Here is a 5,407-nt window from a genome sequence, read left to right as displayed (position 1 = left end):
TTCTGAATGGGAGATACTCACAACACGGTTCATTTTCGTTACAAAGGAATATGTTTGATAGAGTATCCGACGTCCACGGGCGTTTTTATATCCCTATATACAACACTAACTGATTCTGGTTAAAACCAGCTTGGACTGTAGAAACTTGGTAAAATGATTATCAAATCTCCTCTACTTCGCTATTGCTATCCTATTTGACCAGTAAGCCCCAAACACGTCAACACCTGCCGGTATAATCTCTTTATTTTCGAATCGGTCCAACATCGATATCCGGTCCACCCACGTTACCAACCCCTAAATCCAATGTCCCCGCACTAAAACCGTCCTCTATAGCTACATTCGAAACATCTGATTTGGAAATAGTGTTCTTAAGCTTCTCACATAACGTTTCCTAAAACTGTTTTATATTGCTCAAATATTTCATAGCCAGAGATTTTGTAATGCTACTAAAGATATTCAAAGAATGTAATAATTTCTTAAATGTTGGATATGATTAGTTACTAGAACATAGGACATTTTTTGATTGTGATATTGCAAGAGACACCACTGATTTGAATGCCATTACAATTAATGTAATGAATATTATGCATTTCTAAGGCTCTGTTGTATAATGATTAAGTTCGCAAAAATAATGTGACCTCGTTGTTGATCATAACCATCTTGTCTCAATCAATAATGTCATTATGAGCTTTAGATATCTTTCCAATTATTGATAATTAAGCAGATTATACCCAAATTGGCTGATACGCGCGATATAGAGCCTTGTATATGAATTTCATGATTTTGCCATGCCGAACAAGATCAGTAATCCTTTACAAGTCATGCGGTAAAAATACCTCCCTAGAAAGTCAAGAATAAAGGTGTTCACCTGGACGTTTTGAATTTCCCGCTCTCCCGAGATGCAACAGAACTACTTACCTATGCAGTCTGGCGAATCGCTGCAATATTCTTCAAAAATTGCCAAATTTTATTCAACAAACCAATACAAATTTTACTAACTATTCTAGTTAATATTCTCGTTTTGCAGGATTACGACTATAATCTACTAGAGGCTTTTAAGTTTGGAATGAATTTGTTTTCATGTTACCTTGATATTCTGGTGTTATAAAACCATTAGCAGAATGGCGACGTATTTTGTACATGAGTTACGTAATGACGTCTGTTCACCAAGATCATACTTTTAGGGATCATTTCTATAGTATGTGACCCGTGCATTTTCACGGAAACGTGAACGCACGCAGAAGCCACGATGACGAGCGGTAGCGTTCCCTTCCGAGCGCGAAGCTGGTCGGGAGTGGTGCCCCTGGGGTACCGGGCTCCCGGCCATTGATGACCGTTCCTCCCCCTTTGACGGAGGGGTCGGAGGAAGGGAACGCATTCTGAGTGGTTCCACCAGCTCCTTTTCACTCAAGTTAAAATAGGATATAGTAGAAGCCGTTTAATGGCACACCCCATTTGCTAGCGTATTTTCGTGCAATTATGCGGAAGGTGCAATAATGCAAAGTTATCTAGCTGGACCGGTTTGGGATTTGGGGATTCCGTGCAATAAGTGTGCGGCTATCCGTTGTGCTTCTACTGTACTCAGTTTTTAGTAAACTTCATACAATCTATGCTCGAAGCAGACAGATATGCTGTGCAAACTTCCAAGCTCCCATTGTTAAGTCTGTGAAATCTGTATTTAGTACATGTAAGCTAGATCACTCGTATATGGTTACATATACTAAATCGAATCATATAATGTGCATTGCATATATTGATCATGAGAATCTTTTTTGTATAAATCTCAGATAAGATAATCGGTAAAAGGCATATGTAAATCTGTGAAAATATATGTATCTGTACATTAATAAATGCAGTTCATGTAATTTATGATAGGTGGAACATAAACAGACACCAAATATGCAATTGAGGAACTGATTTTTTTTCTATATGCAAAAATGGCAAAACAGATTAATGATTATTGATGGGAATGTTGTGATTGTGGCATGTGTACGTTTTTCAGTGATGAACATAACCATGCATAGATTATGTAAATGTTTGTCATAAAATCTACAAACACCAACTATTTCATGGAGGTATGAGGTCACTGAACTCTAGTTAACAATGATTTTGTATGACGATTATTATGATTATTAGATCAGTTGATTGAAGTTGTATTTCTAGTTTACGTATTATTAGTAAGATGCTATTTTCATGGTTGTGCTGCCCCCGTTAATTTGCGTTTTTAATTTTTGTCAGGATCCGTAATATCTTAGTATTACTCTCCGTTCTTTTGTTTTCAATAAAAGAAGTACAATAGATAAAAAATGTGGAAATAATTTGCATATAGATGACATAGAAGCAACATGTATATGTAACATGGTAAGAAATTAACATACATAACATCGTAATCCAAACAAAGTCACAATAACGTTTTCATTTCAGGTCGACGACCTTTATGGTTTAAGACGTTACTATATAATATTGGAAACGTAAATTGAAAATGTGTAATATACTGTAATAGAAAATTGCATTTTCATTACGTAGCGTTTAGTACGGCTCCCGTGGGTAACGTTATGTTGTCATCTTGCTTGCAATCACTCAAACCCCCAAATCTGCGGCTGGCGTCAGAGAGCTAGGATGAATACCATTTTCAGCTCAAGATTGATTTGCTTCGATGGAAGATGAAAGTAGAGTAATCCTAAAGAACGTGAATACGATTTGGCAAGGTCATTTTGCCACAATTTGTGTTGAAAGCTTAGAACAGCTTTTGGGAATTATTTTTCGTCCGAATTAGACATTCCAACAGTATCCAAGATTATTGGTTTGGAGATTATCAACCAGAGAAAGTTCTGTATTAAACCTTTGAAGGCTAAAAGAAAGTTTGGCCTAGCTGAATCTTTTTCAACAGGAAACGCCAATGTACTAAGTAAGTAATGTCACTGTAATTGTTTTTATTTTGTACATTGTAAAATATTTCTTAATTAAATGTTCTGTATGAAATCTAGGGAGATTAGCACTTTGAATATTTCATGCACCTCAATGATTGATATCCGATAAATACAAAATACGATGCTTATCTAATTGCCATATAATCACTTAATTTGAATACTAAGCATTTCATTGAAGACAGATACAAGTAGATACAGTAGTTTAAGCAAATCCATAGTTGAACAGTACACTATAGAGTTGCCACGCGTGATATTCACGTGATTTTTCTGCTGACTCATCTAGGAGGTAGAAACTACTTATCTTCTTCAATTTGATTCCATGCCATCAAACGTTGGGCTCTAGCGGACCCAGGTTTTTTTTGAAATGGTAATTCTGATGGCTGTTACATAACGAATAGCTTCCAGTCAAAGTCCTTGGTAAGGTTATCAGATACTCGCACGCATGTACCGCGTTTTAGTGTCGAATCTTAAAGGGACCGTGTGTTGCGTCTGTGCTGTAACAACAGGCAATATAAATACGTACGTAAAGCCTGAACCATAGCTATACACGACCTCCATAAAGAAATAAATGAATTTCAAAACTTGGTGATCGTGAAAGTATGTTCTTTGTGTGAAAATCATTGAAAGGAAGGGGTTGATAGAACACCTAATATCGATTTTTTCTTGTTCTATACGTTGATGGAACCAGACCAATGGCCAGAATCTAAAAATAAACCACAAGAAACAGGAATATGGCACATAAAAGCGATGAAATATAAAGTAGGATTTGATAGAATTGGAAGTGACGGCATGGAAGGGAATGCTGCTTGTGTGAGCGAAAGCTGGGATTTCTTTCTGATGGTGGTAAGGAGTCCAACAATCGATCTATGTCTTAGCATTGGGTGTAAACTCAGCAAAGAATCACATTTCAAATGTTATAAATGATTGAGTCTACAGCGCTAGCGTTACGCCGAGAAACCTCTATAGTCTTACAACATACGAAATTTGATCCCAAAGCACGTGCAATATATATATATATATATATATATATACGTAAAGCATACTTTTAACAAAAAAACGTAACCTTTACACAAGGTTTAAGGTATGCTGAAAGATTGAATTTCAAGAAGTGAATTACCTCTCACTGAAAGATTTATGTGTGGCAAGGTTTCGGACATAACACGTAAGGGACAAAAGGACTTAGGGTACGTCTAACTTTCAGTGACTCGAATGGTTCAAATAATGCATCACATAATGCATCAGCATGTTCAATTACATTTCATGGTAAGAATTAATAAATGTTTTGTCTTGTCGCTTGTATTGACGATAAAATCTATAGCGAATGATGTTAAACTTTGCATGATAAAAAAGCATGAATTTTGTTTTATCATGTCTATATTGATTTTATTCAATTTGATTCGTTCTTGCAATTAACAGTTAAAGGAAACATCGTAATTTTAGTGATATCAAATATCATTTCATGTCTATATTTCATAACTTATATGCACTTGTAATGTTCACGCAGTTTTCCTTGAATGTGTTGCAGAAAATCGGAATGACATATCGTTACGATAAGGATCACATGGCTGGTGTAATTTATATGTACTCCCAGTTGGTCTAGTGGTTAGGATTTGTGGCTTTCACCCAAACCGACCTGGTTCGACTCCCGGTGTGGTAAATTCTACATTTCATTACACGATTGGTGAAATATCTAAGACTAGAAGTATATTAAAGTCTCATACTGTTTTCAAGAAGAGGTTAGTCTCTGTCTAACTAGAACAATGAATTTTATGCAGCGAATTGCCCCACAATGAAAGATCTCTCACTGTATTGGTATTAGGGTGATCGCTTAAATCTAGTCTCCAACTAGAACAAGTAGTATATACGTTGTGCCATTTGCATTTATTGTCATTTTCATACCAGTTCACATAATATATCAAATATGTCATTCTTATTAAAACGCATGTGCCGTCCACTTGCTATATATGTTGAGTTAACATTTTAATGCAGGTTACGTTTTCCACATAAACGTTATTTCCGTTATTTCAGTCAAAATCCCTTCAAATAAAGCCTGTGATAAACATCATACATAGAAAAGTTGTGGGCAAGAGTTAACATTTTACAGTCACCAAAGCTGATAAACATGTACCAAGCACTGTATCGGACAATACCACTTGATGGTGTCTCGTGTAGGCAATGGCCAACATAGCGCTATTTGATGTAGATAAAGTAAAATTTACAACGATACAAAAATGACATTGCCGGATACTCCTGGAGTCTGTTTGTAGTTTTGAGCCGTGTGCTGAAGCAGGCATGCTATTGCAACCTGCATTATTCATAGGTAACAGTCAGACCTTGTAGTGTTTCAACCGCGCTACAAATATCACTAGGTAGGGCCTACCTCAATCTATCATGAATGCGTTACATGGCAACGGCAGTCTTCACATCCCGAAAATGACAATAGGTATGACTAGGGCTGGCTATCGGTACGATATACC

At 36.4% G+C, this 5,407-nt stretch overlaps 1 non-coding gene across 1 annotated transcript; it reads left to right on the top strand.

Annotated features, from left to right (window-relative positions):
• Positions 1-1,168: 1,168 nt before the first annotated feature.
• LOC118426784 lies at positions 1,169-1,388 on the top strand. The gene has a single exon (XR_004832471.1). It is a non-coding gene; the product is annotated as a small nucleolar RNA U3 (small nucleolar RNA).
• Positions 1,389-5,407: the final 4,019 nt, after the last annotated feature.

The sequence above is a fragment of the Branchiostoma floridae genome, chromosome 11, assembly GCF_000003815.2.
Source record: "Branchiostoma floridae strain S238N-H82 chromosome 11, Bfl_VNyyK, whole genome shotgun sequence".
Taxonomy (NCBI): domain Eukaryota; kingdom Metazoa; phylum Chordata; class Leptocardii; order Amphioxiformes; family Branchiostomatidae; genus Branchiostoma; species Branchiostoma floridae.
This window is presented reverse-complemented; position numbering and strand designations above follow the sequence as displayed.